Genomic DNA, 21,674 nt, shown 5'->3' on the forward strand with positions numbered 1-21,674 from the left:
AGACCAAGGTGTGATTTGGGCCACACCGCCACCACGGCAGTCTGAGCGGGGCAAGTGGTGGAAGGTGTAGCCAGGCGAGGAGGCTTCATTTAATCGTGAGGACCTCAGGAAGTCCGAAAATGCTTTATAATGAAACACGTTTGAACTGCAGTCACTGTTGTAATGTAGGAAACACGGCAGCCAATTTGCGGACAGCAAGCTCCCACAAACAGCAATGTGATCATCTGTTTTTTAGTGATATTGGTTGAGGGATAAATATTGGCCAGGACACTGGGGGAAAACTCCCCTGCTCTTCTGCAAAATAGTGCCGCGGAATCTTTTACGTCCACCTGAGAGGGCAGACGGGGCCTCAGTGTAACATCTCATCCAAAAGACGGCACCTCTGACAGTGCAGCCCTCCCTCAGCACTAGACTATGTGCTCAAATACTCTGGAGTGGGGCTTCAACCCACCAACCTTCTGACATACAAGAGACGAGTGCGCTACCCACTGAGCCACAGCTGACACACTGGTACATATTACAGGAGAGAGCTAGTCAAGGTCGACTAGTTTGTGTAGTTTGTGAGCTGCGTGTAGCCCTGTCACCAATGCCGGGTATGGGTGCTGTTGTCATGGTATTCCACGAAGTGAACATTCATTGTGAGGCAGTACATTCATAGTTTTGCTCATTTCACTCCAGTTTTGATGATAAACAGGCACCAATTTATTACACAGAATGTACAGCACAGAAACAGGCCATTCGGCCCAACTGGTCCATGCCGGTGTTTCTGCTTCACGCGAGCCTCCTCCCACCCCTCTTCATCTCACCCTATCAGCATATCCTTCTATTCCTTTCTCCCTCATGTGCTTATCCAGCTTCCCCTTAAATGTATCTCTGCTATTCGCCTCAACCGCTCCCTGTGGTAGCGAGTTCCACATTCTCACCACTCTCTGGGTAAAGAAGTTTCTCCTGAATTCCCGATTGGATTTATTCGTGATATATTTATGACCCCTGTAAAATATTTTCCTAATTTTTAAATGGCAAGCAATGTGAGTTGAGCATATGTTTAACTCCTAAAGTGGAGGGAGATGTGCACTGATATACATCACTTTAAATCTGGAGTATGTTCTGGTTCACGTGTGAGTGACTAAGGGAAGACTGTTTTATTAATGATTTGTGCGGCTCCTGTCATTAGACTGGACATCAGTTTACGCAGTACGATATTTCATTTAATGTCATCTCCTGCTAGTTGGAAATGTGGACAGTGATTTGCTGGTTGATTAAATGTCCTATTAATGTATATTTGAGAGGAAGTCATTCATCACTACAATTATTTACCCAGAATAGCTGGTGGCCGACTAAACAGAGTCTGCTGGTACAAAAATACCAGCATTCGGGATTCAACCCTTACAGGCTCAGTTTTATAAAACGTACCATCGGTAGCAAGGTGGCACCTGCACTAAGGGCACTCGGAGATTCCACTGCCCATGGCAGCTACAAAGTCCTTTGGTTGGACTGTCCTGGGGTTCACAACAACCCCAGAACATTCTTAAAGTAACATCATCTCCTGTCAAGTGAGTTGTAGCTGTAACTTGTGAAGTCTTACTTTGACTAATAAGTAACAGTATTTATCAGCCTGAATTTCAGACATAGAATCATAGAATCATAGAGGTTTAGGGCACAGAAGGAGGCCATTCAGCCCATCGAGTCCATGCCGGCCGAAAGAGCCATCCACCCTAATCCCACTTTCCAGCTCTTGGTCCGTAGCCCTGTAGGTTACAGCACTTCAGGTGCACATCCAAGTAAATGTGCTCACACTCTCACTCACACTCACACTCACTCACAGTCACACTCGCTCACTTTCAGTCACTCTCATTCACTCACACTCACTCACTCACAGCCACACTCACTCACTCACTCACATTCACTCACTCACACTCACTCACAGTCACACTCGCTCACTCACACACACATTCACACTCACTCACTCTCACTCACTCACAGTCACACTCACTCACACTCACTCACAGCCACACTCACTCACTCACACTCACTCACTCACACTCATTCACACCCACTCTCACTCACTCACACTCACTCTTACTCACACTCACTCTCACACTCTCTCACCCACACTCTCTCACTCACAGTCACACTCACTCACACCCACTCACTCTCCTTCACACTCACTCACAGTCACACTCACTCATTCACACTCACTCACACTCATTCACACCCACTCTCACTCACTCACACTCACTCTTACTCACACTCTCTCACCCACACTCTCTCACTCACAGTCACACTCACTCACACCCACTCACTCTCCCTCACACTCACTCACAGTCACACTCACTCATTCACACTCACTCACTTTCACTCACACTTGCTCACTCACTCACACACTCACTCATTCTCACTCACACACTCTCTCTCACTCTCACTCTCACTCACTCACTCTCTCACTCACATTCACTCTCACACTCACTCTCACTCTCACTCACTCTCTCACTCTCACTCTCTCACTCTCTCACTCACCCAGACTCACTCACACGCACTCACATTCACAAACGCTCAATCACACACTCACTCACTCACTCACTCTCACTCTCTCACTCACACTCACTCTCACTCACTCATTCACACTCACTCACTCTTACTCACACTCACTCACTCTCACTTTCACTCTCTCTCACTCACTCACTCACTCACTCACTCACTCACTCACTCTCTCACTCACTCACTCACACTCACTCACTCATTCTCTCTCTCACTCACATTCACTCTCACTCACTCACACTCACTCACTCATTCTCTCTCTCACTCTCACTCACTCACACTCACTCACATTCACTCTCACTCTCACTTACTCACACTCACTCACTCTCTCACTCACTCACACTCACACTCAGATTCACTCAGACTCACTCACACGCACTCACATTCACAAACGCTCACTCTCACTCACTCACACACTCAATCACACACACTCACACTGACTCACTCTCACTGACTCACATTCACTGACTCACACTCACTGACTCACACTCACACACTGACTCACGCTCACTCACACTCAACCTCTCACTCACTCACTCACTCACTCACTCACACACACTCACTCTCACACTTACACCCATACACTCTCTCACTCATTCACTCACTCACTTACTCACACTCACACACACACTGACTCACACTGACTCACACTCACTTACTTACTCACACACACTTGCTCACTAACACACTCACACTCTCGCACACTCTCACACTCTCTCACACTCACTCACTCTCACTCTCACTGACTCACACTCACTGACTCACACTCAATGTTTCACACTCACTCAATCACACTCTCACACTCACACTCACTGATTCACACTCACTGACTCACACAGACTCACACTCTCACTCGCACACACTCACACTCACTGACTTACACTCACTCACACTCACTCACTCACTCACACTCACTCACATGCACTCACTCACACTCACGCACACTCACTCACACTCAATCACTCACTCATTCACGCTCACACTCACATGCGCACACACTCTCACTCACGCTCACTCACTCACAATCACACACACTCACTCACTCGCACTCACTCACTTTCACTCACTCACAGTCACACTCACTCACTTTCACTTATTCACACTCACTCACACTCACTCACTTTCACTCACTCACTCACTCACTCTCACGCATTCACTCACACTCACACTCACTCACATTCACTCACACACTCACTCACTTTCACTCATCTCAGTCACTCTCACTAACTCACTCAGTCACACTCACTAACTTTCACTTATTCACACTCACTCATACTCACACTCATTCACACTCACTCACACTCACTCACTCACTCACTCTCACTCACTCACACTCACTCACACTCACTCACACTCACACTCATTCACACTCACTCACTCACTCTCACTCACACTCATTCACACATCACTCACTCTCACTCACACTCACTCACTCACTCATTCACTCACTCACTCACTCTCACTCACTCACTCACTCTCACTCACACTCACTCACTCACATTCACACTCACTCACTCACTCACTCACACTCATTCACACTCACTCACTCATTCACACTCACTCACTCACTTTCACTCACTCACTTTCACTCACTCACTTTCACTCACTCACTCACTCACTCACTCACTCACTCACTCACTCACTCACTCACACTCACTCACTCACTCTCACATACGACATGTTTTGTTTTGTAAAATCAGGATTGCAGAGCTGACTTGACTCGAGAGCAGGAAGTTCCTTCCCAACAGATAGTTTTTAATACAAATAACAGACTTCTGATAAAACAAATTCTCACTGTGTTTAACACATCCCAGTAAACATATTTGGAAAGGAATTATATTTTGAACAATGCATTAAGTGACAAAAGATAGAAAGCTATTTTTATTATTCAGTTACCATTTGAGGAATAAAATGATATAAAAGGTTTAAATATAAACCATGGTGAAATGGTGATGCACTGATGTCAGTGCTGTGGTTTTTTTTGTTATATTTGGGAGTTAATTACACCTTTGAGGGTTGTTGAGACAGACTGACACTCCAGCCAGTTCAGCGATTACTGGAGGCCTTTTGTGACAATTTCACTTCCACTTCCACTGATGACTGGAATTACTGTTATTCAAACCTTAAACAGGGGGCAGAAGCTGTGGGGCCAACGTAAAGGGGTATTGTTTTCATGAATTTTTTTTTTGACAAACCATCTTTCCTTAGGATGGTGAATGGCTCTCTGCCATCCAGTTCTTTGTTATCTCTAGATTCGGCTATTCCAACACTCTCCTGATTGGCTTCAGACCTTGCACCCTCCGTAGACTCATCCAAAACTCTGCTGCCCGTACCCTAACTCGCACCAAGTACCGTTTACCCATCACCCCTGTGCTCGCTGACCTACATTGGCTCTCAGTCTGGGTTTTCAAATCCCTCCACGGCCTCCTCCCTATCTCTGTAACCTCTTCCAGTCCTACAACCCCCCCCCCCCGAGATCTCTGCGCTCCTCCGACTCTGGCCTCTTGTGCATCCCCGAATTTAATCGCTCCACCATTGGCGGCCGTGCCTTCTGTTGCCTGGGCCCTAAGCTCTGGAATTCCCTCCCTAAACCTCTCTGCCTCACTACCTCTCTCCCCTCCTTTAAGACGCTCCTTAAAACCTACCTCTTTGACCAAGCTTTTGGTCACCTGTCCTAATATCTCCTTATGTGGCTCGGTGTCAAATTTTGTCTGATAATCGCTCCTGTGAAGCGCCTTGGGACGTTTTACTATGTTAAAGGCGCTATATAACTACAAGTTGTTGTTGTTGTTGTCTCTGAGTCTAAACAGCAAGGTCTGTGTCCCGTAAGCTGTCCATTGTCAAAGAATAAAGAAGATGTTTTGGTATAATTCTTGACCTGAGCCTGGCAGGTCTAATCCTGGAAACATTTTATTACAAGTTTAACCAAATTATTTCAACCCTTGATAATTTACCCATAAGATCACGGTTTGAATATTGTTTGTAATTCTGGGCAGTACAATTTAAAATAGCTGTTGATGCATTAGAGAGGCTTCTGAGCAGAGATGATTGTGAGACCTAGAATGTGGGGTTAGCATGGGCTGACATAATTGAGCTTATTATCATTGGGAAAAGATTGCAAGGAAGCACACTCCTAGACTTCCAAATACTGAAAGGCATGAATAATGTAAATATAATTAGGGTTCTTTAAGTTAAAATTTCACCATAGCGCTTGAGGACATGAATACAAATTGGCAACTATCTCTGTCTAGAGAAAGAGAGAGAGAGAGACACACACAGATAGACAGAGAGAGACAGAGAGACGCGTACAGATATAGAGAGAGACATACAGATAGATAGATAGACAGACAGACAGACAGACAGAGAAAGAGAGAGACACACAGATGGAGATAATGTAATACCGCTGGCTGCAGTCCTAAGTAGTAGAAACTCATAAAATATTGTACTTCCTGTAGTTGCCACGGTTCATTGGGAATCAACTAAACACCAGAAGAGAACATTGTGAGGCCTCAGGACAATAAAACAATCATCTCCGAGGAACATCAGACAATCTGAGGACAATCTCCAAAAGCAGGTGTGACCCTCGTGTCTACCGGTGTAACACTCGTGTCTAAAGGTGTGACACTCGTGTCTACAGGTGTGAGGCTTGTGTCTACAGGTGTGATGCTCATGTCTACAGGTGTGATGCTCATGTCTACAGGTGTGAGGCTCGTGTCTACAGGTGTGAGGCTCGTGTCTACAGGTGTAACACTCATGTCTACAGGTGTGACACTTGTGTCTACAGGTGTGACACTGGAGTCTACAGGTGTGACGCTCGTGTCTACAGGTGTGATGCTCATGTCTACAGGTGTAACACTCATGTCTACAGGTGTGACACTTGTGTCTACAGGTGTGACACTGGAGTCTACAGGTGTGACGCTCATGTCTACAGGTGTGATGCTCATGTCTACAGGTGTGACGCTCGTGTCTACAGGTGTGATGCTCATGTCTACAGGTGTAACACTCATGTCTACAGGTGTGACACTTGTGTCTACAGGTGTGACGCTCGTGTCTACAGGTGTAAACCTCGTGTGTGCAGGTGTGACCCTCGTGTCTACAGATGTAACTCTTGTGTCTACAGGTGTGAGGCTCGTGTCTACAGGTGTGATGCTCGTGTCTACAGGTGTAACCCTCGTGTCTACAGGTGTAACTCTAGTGTCTACAGGTGTAATGCTCGTGTCGATAGGTGTAACTCTCGTGTCTACAGGTGTGACCCTCGTGTCTACAGGTGTGACCCTCGTGTCTACAGGTGTGACACTCGTGTCTACAGGTGTGACACTGGAGTCTACAGGTGTGACACTGGAGTCTACAGGTGTGACACTGGAGTCTACAGGTGTGACACTCGTGTCTACAGGTGTGACACTCGTGTCTACAGGTGTGACACTCGTGTCTACAGGTGTGACACTCGTGTCTACAGGTGTGACACTCATGTTTACAGGTGTAACTCTCATGTCTACAGGTGTGACACTCGTGTTTACAGGTATAACTCTCATGTCTACAGGTGTGACACTGGAGTCTACAGGTGTGACGCTCATGTTTACAGGTGTGACGCTCGTGCCTACAGGTGTGACGCTCGTGTCTACAGGTGTGACGCTCGTGTCTACAGGTGTAACGCTTGTGTCTACAGGTGTAACCCTCGTATCTACAGGTGTAACACTCGTGTCTACAGGTGTGACACTGGAGTCTACAGGTGTAACACTCGTGTCTACAGGTGTGACACTGGAGTCTACAGGTGTAACACTCGTGTCTACAGGTGTGACACTGGAGTCTACAGGTGTGACGCTCGTGTCTACAGGTGTGACGCTCGTGTCTACAGGTGTGACGCTCGTGTTTACAGGTGTAACACTCGTGTCTACAGGCGTGACACTCATTTTTACAGGCGTAACTCTCATGTTTGCAGGTGTAACACTCGTGTCTACAGGTGTGACACTCGTGTCTACAAGTGTGACATTCGTGTCTACAGGTGTAACCCTCGTGCCTACAGGTGTAACACTCGTGTCTACAGGTGTAACTCTCATGTCTACAGGTGTGACACTTGTGTCTACAGAACCTGCTCCCCTGCCCTGTCTCTCCGGGCACTAGCATGGATCTGGCCTCTGGAGATCGGTTCCGTGACCCAGCCGGGGCTCGGTGGGTCACACTCTCTCTTGACTCTGAGTCTGAAGGTTGTGGGTTCAAGTCCCACTCCAGAGACTTGAGCACAAAATACAGACTGACACTCCCAGTGCAGTGCTGAGGGAGTGCCACACTATCGGAGGTGCCGTCTTTCAGATGAGACGTTAAACCGAGGCCCCGTCTGCTCTCTCAGGTGGATGTAAAAGATCCCATTGCACTATTTCAAAATAGAGCAGGGGAGTTCTCCCTGGTGTCCTGGGGCCAATATTTATCTCTCAACCAACATCACTAAAACAGATTGGGGGAGAAATTCAGTACGTTGCACCACCCGTTAGCGCCTTAAGAGGGCGTTAAGTGGGTTGCAAGCCAACTGGCGCCCGGGCGCGGCACTGTCCACACCTCCCGCTAAATTCCGCGGGATGTTAGTGGTGGCGCTAACCGTTAGCGCTGCACCACTGCCGATGACGTCATCGGTGTGCGCAGCGCCCCGCTGACGCCCCAGCCGCAATATTTGGCAGCGCCCCCTGATTTACCGCCGGACGCTATGTCCGACGGGGTCAGGAGAGCCTACCTGCGGCCGGGGAGGCGCAAATTAAAGGAGAGGTGCGGGGCGGCCATTTTTGTTGTTGGTCGCCTGCCAGCACCTGCCTGCGCTCCCGACCCCGGCCTCCTGAACCCCCCCCCCACCCCGCGGAGTGCCGGCTGTGCTCCAAGAGCCCGGCACTTCTCCTCAGTGCCGGGCTCTTTTGCCTGCACTCCTGATTCTCGGGGGCCCAGCTAGGCCCCAGATCGCGCTGCACAAGGCCCCTCCCCTTTAAGAAGGGGAGGAAGGCCTGCAATACCGCAGCGTGACGAGCCGCAACGTGTGGTGCTGCGGCACGTATCGCCACGATATTCACTCGCAGCGCCCCAAGAGGGATGCGGGGTGCCTCCAGTAGCACCGCGCTTCCCTTTGGGGCGCAACCGCTCAATTTCCGGTGTGGGGGCGCGAATGTTTCCGGGGTGCTTTTTTTGGCGAGGCTGGCGCCCCAAATGGGGCTATACTCAATTTCTCCCCCATTATCTGCTCATTATCACATTGCTGTTTGTGGGAGCTTGCTGTGCGCAAATTGGCTGCTGCGTTTCCCACATTACAGTGACTCCACTTCAAAAGTGTTTTTGGACGTCCTGATGTCATGATAGGTGCTACATAAATGCAATACATTTCTTTCCTCCCTCCCTCCCTTCCTTCCTTTCTTTTTTCTCTTTCTTTCTCTCTCTCTTTCTTTCCTTCTCTTTCCTCCACCATGCCCAGGGCACGGGCCTGCCTGGATGGCACAATTGTGAAGGGCACAGCAGGTTATCACTATTCCAGATACCCGATAGATCCTGGAGATCCTGGAGATCCCCTCCGACCCGCCCGGGCAGCGAAAGCTCTCTTTCAAAAACCCGATGGTCCTCTCGGGCCGGGTCGCCGCTCGGGCTCCTCTGCTGCTGTTCGGGGCACTCTGATTGGGGACCTTATCTAGGGGAGCACAGGGGTGGGGGGGGGGAGTGAAGGGGTGGGGAGGGAGCACGGGGGTGGAGGGTTGGCGGGGGGTGGTAGGCCTTACCACCCAGAAGCCATGTGTGGATCAGATTCTCTTCGCTGAAGAGCTCAGGGAGGACCGAATGACAAAGGATGAAGGCATCATGGCAACTTCCTGCATATTGGCTGTTGGAATGGAAGATCTCGGCCGGTGTTTGCTGGTGAGCTGCCGCTGAGGCCACGATGGGCTCGCGCCGGGATTAAGAAAGCGAGGCTAACGAGCCAATTCCCCGGGGTCGTGCCCTCAGCCTCGTTAGGAGCGGCTGAACCCGCGACGTGCCCTGACTCGGGCGCCAAACTATTTCTAGGCACAAAGTAATCCCGCCCCCCTCTCCCCCTCTCCCAAAATTCTTTAAACTCTTTTATACATTACAGGAATAACTTAGTGGCAATTTACAGTTTATTGCTGAAGACTCCAGCCCAGAACAGGGGCTCATCGAGTTCCTCCGCGCATTGCTTTGATTCTTTCTCTGCCACAACAGGAGAATCTGATCGATTAAATTTTTTTCACTGCCATGGCTGCTGGTTTCCGCTGTGTGAGATTCGTTTATTCGAGCTAGCTGCAGATTGTGAATTAATGCCGACTCCTACACTCAGACCTAATGAAGACATGCAACAGCAGTGCCAGGGGAGGCAGCGGTCTCCACGTTGCCGTGGCAACTGTCAGTTTAAAAATAGTTCCGCAACAATTTTCGGGGAGTCGCTGGGCCGGGAGGAACCTGCGGAAATCAGGCTGAGGAGAGAGTGAGATTCTTAAAGTGGGAGAAGATCTGGAACATGATTGAATATCTTCCTCGACTGCTCCACTATTCGTTAACCTGCGTCACATAAATGTGACGGGTTTGCGATCTACTGCTGAATATTTCTTCTCTCCTGAAGGCACTGACATGGGCTGGTACCGTGAACAAGTGGATATTCCTCACCCCCGATTATAGAGGGCTGTGCCCTCACCCCACCAGCCCCCGCAAGGTTCCTCTGCTCACCACCCTGACAATGTCAGAGTTTGCGAGGTCGGCGGGTGGGCAAGTCTTTAGCCTGGGTCCACTTGGCCGTATGCCTTGTGCCCACCTGCCCATGAGCCCCAGAAACTGCAGCAGCCGCCCATAAGAGGAGGGTGTTGCCCAGGTTCTCCCCACCCCCCCACCCACCCCATTCCCTCCCCACCAACCCTGCCAATGGTCCTATTTTGAGCCCTGTGCAAGGTGGGGTGGATCAGCAGCGCTGTTGATAACAATCTACAGGCGTCCATGCCAGAACCGAGGCTCAGCAGTGGGGCCCATATAAGACCTTGGGGACCCCAATCACCACCCCGGGGTGTACCTGCCAACACTACTACACCGAGTGACATGAATCAGTCATTCATGAAAGAAAGACTTATGAAATAATACTGAGCGGCCTGCGGGTGGCGCTGTCCAGGGAGAGTATAAATACTCGGGCACGGGCCCAGCTTGCGCAGGACATTCATTAACAGGAACTAGTGAAGGACACAACTAGACCTCCATGTTGTAAAACAGTTGATTAAAGCTTTGTTTAACGCTTAGACCAAGTTTCTTACGTCACTGACTTTATAGGGTCTCTCAGCTGGCTCCGTCTCCCGTCCACCCCCCCACCCCCCCAGCCGCCCTGTGCTTTGTAGGAGGGGGGCAGAAGTGCCACCGCTTACAACGCAGTGAGGAAACTCTTAGAAACAGTGGAAGTCCCAGGATGTTCGGGACAGACTTGGGGAAATTCCTGAGAAATTTCAGGGCCTTAATGCTAGGCTATTCGACTGCGTAAGGTGTCACGGCAAAGCCCGGTCTTGCCCTCACCTGGCACAGGGTACCCGGGAGTGGGAACCCAAGCCAATGTGTCCTTCTCCCAGGAACGCTGAGGCCATTTGCAGTGTCCCGGCTGTTGATGGGCTAACAGAGCGGGAATCAATGCTGTAAGGATCTGAGTCAGGAGGTCGTGGGATCAAGCTCCGTTCCAGAGATTTGAGTCCCATAATCTAGGCTGACACTTTGTTGCAGTGCTGAGGGAGTGCTACACTGTCAGAGGTGCCGTCTTTCGGTGGCGACATTAAACCGAGGCCCCGTCTGCTGTCTCAGGCGGACGTAAAAGGTCCCATGACACTATTTTGAAGAACAGTTCTCCCCGGTGTCCTGGGGCCAATATTTATCCCTCAACCAACATCACTAAAAAAAACAGATTATCTGGTCATTATCACATTGCTGTTTGTGGGAGCTTGCTGTGCACAAATTGGCTGCTGCGTTTCCTACATTACAACAGTGATTACACCTCAAAACTAATCCCATCCTTCTACTGTTACCAAACTATAATATGATGAAAGGTCGGTTTATGGAGCTCCACTCCATGTCCAAAATGCTTTCTTTGTGGCTTTAAAAGTCTTGCTTTTTTAAAGTAAATCTTATAACTGGCATGTGAATTCGCAATTTTCATCTGCTAAGTTATAGATGTGGTTGACACTCTCTTCTTTCTTTCTGAAATATTGTTGCTGGTTGTTGAGGCTGTGGGACAATGTAGTGACACCAGTCTGCTGGAGAATGTCCAATTGGCCTTCCAGTGAGCCGTTCTAGATAATGAGGTGGCGATAATCAATAAATTAGTGTCATGTTTACCACAATGACATTCATCTTGGCTTTCGACTTCATGTAATGGAATTTACGGACTATGGGAAGGGTTTTATGAGCAGGGCTGTGTTGTGTAGACGGGTGTCTGTACACAGAGATCTCTAGTGACACAGTGGAGGCCACACATTTCCACATGTTGATTCCTCTTAAAGGAGAAGGTAACCCCAACGGGCAAGAACTGTGATGAGATCTACTTACCCACAGAACCGTTCTGTGTACCATTCAAAGACATCATGCTACAAGAGGAGAGGGTGTTGATGTTTGCTCACCCCATCAGAGCTCACCACTCTGGTCCCACTCCCCGCTCTGCCTGTACCCAGCAACAGTTTTCTCCACGCACTTATCCCATTCTCTGCGATTGTTCAGCTTCAGCAGGCGCCTGTGGTAAGGCACCGTAGATCCTGATCGCCGGTGGTACGATCCCACGGCACTAGTTGAAGAACTTCAGGAAGCTCTCCTGGTGCCCTGGCCAACATTCAAATAACACAACCAAAATAGATTAACTGCTCATCCGTCTCATTTTCTGTTTGGTGGGATCTTGCTGTGCACCAATTGGCTGGCCCGTTTGCCTACAAAACATGTGACTACACGTCAAAAGTAATTCAATATCTGGGAAGAACTCTGGGACACGTTCTCGCTCCTCTACAGATTCGGTTCAGGGACAGGGAGATGCTGTGATGGGAAGATCACAAGATAGTTACAGATGAGGAAGGTCATTCGGCCAATCTTAGCTCATCCACCCGGAAGGATCCTAAAATCCCTTCATTGCAGCATCCAGATGTTTCTTAAATGAGTCCAGGGGTTTTCGCCTCCCCTCCTCTAGTGAGGGGTCCATTCTCTGTGCTGATCGCTGGTAGTGTGAACAGTTCCTTGGTGTCACAGAATCACAGAAACCCCACAGTGCAGATAGAGGCCATTTCGGCCCATCGAGCCTGCACCGACACATATCCCACCCGATCCCCGTAACCCCAACACATATCCCACCCTATCTCTGTAACCCCACCTATTACTAAGGGTCAATTTATCATAGCCAATCAACCTAACCCGCACATCTTTGGACTGTGGGAGGAAACCGGAGCACCCGGAGAAAACCCACGCAAACACGGGGAGAATGTGCAAACTCCACACAGACAGTCGCCCGAGGCCGGATTCGAACCCGGGTCTCTGGCGCTGTGAGGCAACAGTGCTAACCACTATGCCACCGTGTCCATGGAGACTGTGACCTCTTGCAATTTAGTTGAAAGTAATTTTCTGATTTCCCTTTTCTATTCCCGTAACAATTTTACATCCTCTGCAGTGTCAGTTCCTTTCAAGCTGCAAGTTCCTGTTTCTGTGCTCTTTCCTTAAGCTTCAAGCCTTTATCACCAGGATCAGCCAGATAGGTTCCGCTCTGCGCTGCCTCGTGTACTTGAAGATTTGCTTCTGGCTTGGTGACCAGAACTAGACACAATACTCAAAGGGCGATTCATCAATGATAGAAAGAAGGGACTTGTATGTCTACAGCGCCTTTCACAACCTCAGGATGTCCCAAAGTGCTTTACAGCCAATGAAATACTTTTTGAAGTGTGGTCACTGTTGTAATGTAGGAAACGCGGCAGCCAATTTATGCACAGCAAGCTCCCACAAACAGCAATGTGATAATGACCAGATAATCTGTTTTTAATGATGTTGGTTGAGGGATAAATATTGGCCCCAGAACACCGGGGAGAACTCTCCTGCTATTCTTCGAAATAGTGCCCTGGGATCTTTTACATGCACCTCAGAGGGCAAACGGGGCCTCAGTTTAACATCTCATCTGAAAGAGGCACCTCCGACAGTGCAGCACTCCCTCAGCACTGCACTGGGAGCGTCAACCTAAAACTTGTGCACAAGTCTCTGGAATGAGAATTGTACCCAGGACATTCTGACTCAGAGGCAAGAGAGAGCGACCCATTGAGCCAAGGCTGACACTATAGGTTCACATGTGAAGTGTGGCTCATTGGGTGGGGCACCAAGAGATTATTGGTACCTGTCTTATGAATCCAACGACAATCAGCTCTTTCAGGAGAGGGGACCTGATGTTAAAAAAGAGCAATAAAAGTGGAAAAAAACATTAATTGTTATAGTTCATTATTACATCTCTGATAAGCACCTTAAACCACTTTTTTTAACTTATACATTCACGGGATGTGGGCATCGCTGGCAAGGCCGGCATTTATCCCTAATTGCCATTGAGAAGGTGGTGGTGAGCTGCCGTCTTGAACCACTGCAGTTGGTGTGGTGAAGGTGCTCCCACAGCGCTGTTAGGGAGGGAGCAATGTTCCCGTTAAGCTGCATGGCCGAGCAGCGGTCTGGAGGTCCCGCGCAGGCCGCTCAGCGGCTTTTACACAGGAAAAACCGTGCACGCGCGGAAATTTGAATGGGCCACACAGCCAGTTAAAGGGACTGCTCACAAAAAAAAATGACATGGAACATTGGGAGCGAGTTCCAGGATTTCGACCAAATGACGATGAAGGAACGGCAATATATTTCCAAGTCAGGATGGTGTGCGATTCGCAGGGGAACTTGGAGGTGGTGCTGTTCCCATGCGTCTCCTGCCCTTGTCCTTCTAGGTGGTGGGAGTCGCCGGTTTGTATATATTTTGTATTATATTCGTATTCAATGAATGATTTGGCTTTGCAACACCTGGACTTCTATGCTCTTTCCCGCTCTGACGGACTTCTCAGGCTCAGGATCGCTGAACACCAATTGAGTGCGGACATTTATGTGAGGACAGGATCAGGAAATAAAACCTAAGACTAGTGTCGATTATTGTGAAAGGTCATTGGTGCAGCTTATCCAATCATTGGAAATCTGTGAAGCAAAAAGTGTCGAATAAGGAAAGGCTGATACAGAAAATCAAACCCTAGCGGAGAGAGCGGGAGAGAGAGTAGGAAAGAGAGGCAGATGAGTGAGTGGCACCAAGAGTGTGTGAGGTTTGATAATGTGCTGGACGGAGCGATAGGATGAGCGTGACAGGAGAAATGCAATTACTCTTGTTTCTTAGACAGGCAGCTCCTCTAAGCTCAGCAATAGCAGAAAATAATAAAATATAAAAGAGAAGGCACTCAAAGTTCTGTGCAAATAATACTGCCTGCCTTGAAAGAAAAGGTCAATGGACTAGTGGGAGTATTGGTCATTGTCAGACAACTTGAGAGCTTCGAAGCCATTTTCACATTGCATTTTATATTTTTATTCTTTTCACGGATTTCAAGGCCTCAGAGGAAATTTACCAGAATGGAATCAGGGATGAAAGACTTCAGTTATGTGGCGAGACTGGAGAAACTGGGATAGAAACAGAAAATGCTGGAAACACTCAGCAGGTCAGGCAGCATCTGTGGAGAGAGGAATGGAGTTAACGTTTCAGGTCGATGAACTTTCATCAGAACAGTTCTGAAACAATGGCCCAGAAATTCGGGTCGGGGGCTTCCCGCGGGTGCAAGCCCCCGACCTGCACTTACCTAGCGCGCCGGCCGTTGAGCTGCGGGCCCGCGTGGGATTCCGATCCTGGGCCTGCTCCAACTGCCGGCGCGCAGTGCTTACGTATCCCAGGGGCGCAGTTAGTTCGAAGCGTCCCCTGGGATCACGTGGGCCATGGAGAGCCAATCGGAGCAGGGAATCTCTATTCTTGGATTTGACTGGAAGACCTGTCAAATCTATGAATACAGTTCGGCCCCAAAACATAACTAAAACTTCAAATAAATTTTTTAAAAATCACATTTTTAAAATAACTATAAATTACATAAAATAACTATTTTAAACAATAATTTAAATTTTTGAAAAAATTAATTACAGTTTCCAATGGGGCTAAAAATAAACTTACCTTTCTTTAAAGTATTTAAAAATAATAAACCTGTGGAAAAAAAATGTTTTAATTTTACTTAATTCACCACTTACCTTGTTAAAAGCAGGCCTTGCGACTGCTTTTTAAAAGCGTAGCTCCTGGAGACTTATCATCCCGGAGAAACCTGCAAAAAAAACGGAAGTTCCATGCGCACGCGCTGCCTCTCCGGCGCACGCGTTCCACCTGTGAACCCCTTCCTTTAAGGGAACAGAAGTTCCGGTTTCCCGCGCATGCGCAGTGCATGCACGAAACTGGCACTGTCGTTGGGCCTACGCGTGAGTACCCAGTGCGTACTCACCCGTGGGGACCCGAAGTTTAGCCCAATTTGTACTGGTGGGGCTGGGATTGTTCTCTTCAGAAGAGAGAAGATTAAGGGGAGATTTAATTGAGGTGTTCAAAATTATGAAGGGTTTTGATAGAGTGTTCCTGTTGATGGCTTGATTCTGTGCTGTAAATTCTATGTAATGTAAATTCAGCAGCCAACTTGCGCACAGCAAGGTCCCACGAACAGCAATGAAGTGAATAACCGCACCGTCTGCTTCAGGCGGTGTCCAATCAAGCCAAGTTCCTTTTTTATGCAAGAATTGTGAGACTGGTCAACTTTTTCTCCAAAATCACCAATTCACCGATGAACACACGATTTTGTAACATGAAGTTATGGGGAAAAGATTTAATGATAACAAACATGTAACATTTCTCAAGAAGCTCACCAGACACTTAACTGGTACAAATACTAAGAATATGCTGTATTGTGTATAATTATTGCAAACATGGCAGAACAATGATATAGTAAAGCATGATTTACACAATAGACCCTGGGTTAAAGTGGGCTGGGTTAATCTGGGATGAGCTGGATTGGAATGAGCTGGGATGGGCTGGGATGGATTGAGCTGGGATGGGCTGGGCTGGGATGGACTGGGCTGGGATGGGATGAGCTGGGATGGGATGGGTTGGGATGTGCTGGGATGGGCTGGGCTGGGATGAGATGGGCTGGGATGAGCTGGGACTCTGTTCTGCTCCATGTCTCACTGGTACTAATTTTCTCATGAGATTTCCAAAATTGCCATTTTTTTCCCCATTGACTCTAGGATCTCCTGAGATTAGGAAAGGCCTTTTTATGGCCTGGCTCATTCCTGGCTCATTCTTAATCACCTTGTGATCTTGTGGAGAGTTATGTTCTTATGGGATCCTTGATCAGAAAATAATATTTGGGGATCCAGTATCTGAGTAATTTGAGAGGTGACGTGTAGGGAGTGTAGCGAGCTCGGGAGGAACAGGTGACTCTGGACCTCTGGTTCCCAAAGCTCTCCACCACTGGGGGTTTCCCTCGCCTCATGTTGTAGACTCATTGATAGAGATTGATCGCTGTGATTGGTCAACAACTCCATTATCATTGGATTATGGGACTCCCAGGGTGGTAGAAGGTGAACTAGATGAACGTTGGTCTTTTTTCATCCAGCAATTTCAATATTCCACATTCCAACCAGGACGCTACAAATTAATAGCAACTTTGCCTCCAGTATCAGGCTCCCCCTTGCAATTACTTAATTTGGTCTTAAATACCACTGAACTGAGTGGGGGTTTCCGAGAGACGTGGATTGTACTTTACGTTGCACTTTTGTGTCAAAGGAGAGTCACTGCCAACCATCACAGGCTACCCCCACCAATCTGAGGCGGGGAACCTCTGTAACGCTGACTCACATTGTTATGGGTCCTGCAAATTGATGTCAGGTGTCTATTTGCCTCTGAGCCAGATCGCATAAACACATCGCATAGAATTACACAGAGTGTACAGCACAGAAACAGGCCATTCGGCCAAACTGGTCCGTGCCGGTGTTTATGCTCCACACGAGCCTCCTCCCGTCCCTCTCCATCTCACCCTATCAGCACATCCTCCTATTCCTTTCTCCCTCGTGTGTTTATCTAACTTTCCCATCCTAGCATTGGGTCTTTGGCTTCCAACTCGGCCTTGGTTTGGAGCAGTACTGAGAAGGGAAGTGATAGTGGAGCAGGCAGTACGCTGGTCTCCATTGAAGCACCATTTTCTTGGGATCCCCAACAGCAATGCGAATGTGCCTGTTGCCTCCAAGAGAAGATGCAGGTTTAACACTCCACCCTGCACCTTCCGGACTCACGGCAGCAGGGTGTGATTACAAGATATGTTGTGTATAAATACTACAGACTAAACAGTGAGTTGCATGGGACAATACAACAGATGCGCACAACTTAAGGCAAAGCTAATAAAAATATTGTGTCTTTTGGAGACATAATTGCTAGTTGCTAAAATGTTAATTTTAATGGTAGGTTGAGTTTCAAGATTAAACATAAGTTTAGTGCGGTTTCACTGCAGCGCGAGGGCAGGTGTTGGAAAAAAGGCACTGGGATTATCAGCGTGCTAAATTATGGAACAATGCAACAATGACAAACAACACATGATATGAAACACTGGTCATACCCAGCTATTTAAAGCAGGGAAGGTCTCCCTGGAGATCCTGGCCAATATTTATCACCTAAAACAGATGATCTGGTCATTTATCTCATTGCTGTTTATGGGAGCTTGCTGTGCGCATATTGTCTGCCACGTTTCCTACATCACAACAGTGACTACACTTCAAAAGCACTTCATTGGCTGTAAAGTGTCCTAAGGTTGTGAAAGGCGCTATATAAATGCAAATTCTTTCTTACTTTTTCTTTAAAAATAAGGGAATAATATTAAGGAGAATCATAATTAGTAAATAATAATTGAATATTTGCAGCTAAACAAATCCAGCTGTGCCATAGCTGAAGGGGCTGCTGAGACGAGCTATTTGTAGGCTGTAATTATTATAGTGCACACAGAATCTGCTCTCCGTGCTCAAACACAACATCCAGGCAGCCTCTGATAGAATTGAAGGATAGCTGACTTGCCACAGTGACTCATTCCTCGTGGAAACAAAACAGCGAGAAAAATAATAAAGAAAAAACTCCAAGGGTCGGAGGTGTGAGATTGAAAGCGGCAGCAATCTGTGACAGAGGTTTATCGCTCAGGGAGAGCATTGCAGTGGAAGGAATTCATCAATAAAAGAGAAATAAATAGAGGCAGCAACTTCAACAAACTGGCTTTGTCTGAAAGCTGAGACTGTGCTGGCCCCTCACTGATATCATACAAGCCCTGTACATTCTCATACAGACCCTGTGCATTCTCATACAAACCCTGTACATTCTCATACAGACCCTGTACATTCTCATACAGACCCTGTACATTCTATACAGACCCTGTACATTCTCATACAGGAGATAGCAAAGAAAGAAAGACTTGCATTTCTGTAGCGCCTCTCACGACCTCAGGACGTCCCAAAATGCAGCAGCCAATTTGCGCACAGCAAGCTCCCACAAACAGCAATGTGATGTGTTACATTGTTATAGTATCACATTGTTAAATGGAACTACTTTGGTATGGAACTTATTATGTCTGTGTATAATTGAGACACGGACTGCAGGAGTTGATTATAACAAGTCTTTACTGAATGGAGACAACCTGGAAACTGAAACTACAGAAGCCTGCTAGGGCCTTTTATACAGGGGTGGTCACTGCCGGTACTGCAGTCTGAGACCAGTTATTCCCTTAAAGGTACATACACAACAATTCCTCCCCTTTTAGATAAACAGTACATAACATTCATTTAACAACTAAATAATAACTAATTACAATTACAATTACGGTTGCTAAATACATTGGTTGAAGTTAAGCAATTATAAGTTCAGTCTTTGAGGAGGCTTCCTGATTCTGTCTGGATAACACCTCTTTGGGATATCAGGTTCTTCTGGCAAGGTTGAGTCAGGATCAATGTCGTTGTTTGGTTCGTCTGCTTCCAATATCACCGATTCTGCGGTAGGTGCAATTGGTACTTCGGTTTCGTCGCCAGGTGTATCAGATCGTGGTGTGGAGTTGACGTTTTCCAGTGACTCTAGAATCTGGTCAGCATGGCGTCTTACAATGCTCTCTCCAACGTCCACGGTATACATTAGAGGTCCTTGCCGTATACAGATCGTTCCTGGCTGCCATTTCTCTGTGCGGTAGTCCCGGGCCAAAACTAGTTGACCTATCTTAAAACTCCTGGTCGGCCTTTCATTCATATTCTGAAACTGCCTGTTCTCCACATCTCTTCTGACATTTGGCATAACCAAATCCAAGCGGCATCGTAGTCTTCGATTGAAGAACATCATGGCTGGAGTTTGGTTGGTAACTGCATGTGTCGCATTCCGGTAGGCAAACAAGAAGTTATCCACCTTGTGTTGTAGGGGTATATCTTCATTACACATTGCCTTGATAGCCTTCTTGAATGTTTGAACAAACCTCTCGGCCAATCCATTAGTGGCTGGATGATATGGGGCGGATGTGTAATGCTTAACACCATTGTTCTTTAAGAACCTCCGGAACTCTTCAGACACAAACTGTGGTCCATTGTCAGAGCAAATCTGTTCAGGCAGCCCATTCCTGGCGAATATGGTTCGTAAGACTGTGATAGTTTTTTCTGTGGTGGTTGAGGACATTTTTATTACCTCTGGCCACTTTGAATGTGCATCCACCGCAATTAAAAACATCGAGTCCATAAAGGGACAAGCAAAATCAATGTGCACCCTTTGCCATGGAGATGAGGGCCACTCCCATGGATGTAGAGGGGCTTGTGGTGGGGCGTTTTGGACCTTCTGGCATCCTGTACAGCTCTTGGTCATCTCTTCAATTCCTCTATCGATTCCCGGCCACCACACAAACGCTCTGGCTAAGTTCTTCATTTTTACCCCTCCCAGATGACCCTCATGAAGCTCATTGAGCACTCTATCCTTCAATTTGGGTGGAATTACTACTCTGGATCCACACATCAAGGTTCCTCTGCACACTGACAGCTGTTCTCGGCGAGAATGCTGGCAGCAGTGGTTCGCCATGTGCTGGCCATCCCTTCCCCATTAAATCATAGACCCAGGAGAGTGTCGGGTCATTTCGTGTTTCCTTTTCTATGTTTGCATTCGTCACAGGGAGACATTCGACTATAGTCGAGTGGAATAACTCCACTGGATCCACTGCCAGTTCTTCTTCCACCATCGGCAACGGTAGGCGCGACAATCCATCAGCATTCCCATGCTGTTTAGTTCCTTTGTACTCAATGTCATATTGGTGAGCCCCTAGGAAAAGGGACCACCTCTGTAGCCGTTGTGCTGTCATTATCGGTACGCCCTTCTGAGGGTTGAAAATGGAGACGAGAGGTTGATGATCAGTTAGTAGAGTAAATTTCTGACCGTGCAGGTAGTGATTGAACTTCTTCACCCCCCACACCAGGCTGAGGGCCTCTCTGTCAATCTGGGCGTAGTTACGCTCGGCTGAAGTTAACAAGCGTGACGCAAAAGCTATCGGCCTCTCTGAACCATCAAGGAATTTATGTGACAGTACCACCCCAATGCCGTAGGGAGACGCATCACACGCCAGTCTTATCAGTAGTGATGGGTTGTAGTGAGCCAATACTTCTCTTGAAGTGATTAGGTCCTTACTCTTCTGAAAGGCCCGCTTGCATTCATCGCTCCATTTCCATGCTACTCCCGTTCGTAGTAGGGCGTTCAGTGGATGCAGAATTGTGGACAAATTCGGCAAAAACTTATGGTAGTAATTCACCAATCCGAGGAATGACCTCAGTTGCGACACATTTTCAGGCGCTGGAGCCTTAACTACTGCTTCAATTTTGTCAGGGGACTTATGCAACCCCTCTTCATCAACCACGTGGCCACAATACGATATCTGTTTCTTAAAAAACTCGCACTTGGGGCGATTGGCTCGTAGCCCATGTTCACGTAGTCTAGTGAGCACCTGCACTAGGTTGGCAAGGTGTTCACTGTCGTCTTCACCTGTCACTAGGATGTCGTTCAAGTAACACTGAGTCCCCGGAATCCC

Source organism: Somniosus microcephalus, chromosome 27, assembly GCF_052327205.1.
Source record: "Somniosus microcephalus isolate GS21.2 chromosome 27, FLI_Smic_1.0, whole genome shotgun sequence".
Lineage (NCBI taxonomy): Eukaryota > Metazoa > Chordata > Chondrichthyes > Squaliformes > Somniosidae > Somniosus > Somniosus microcephalus.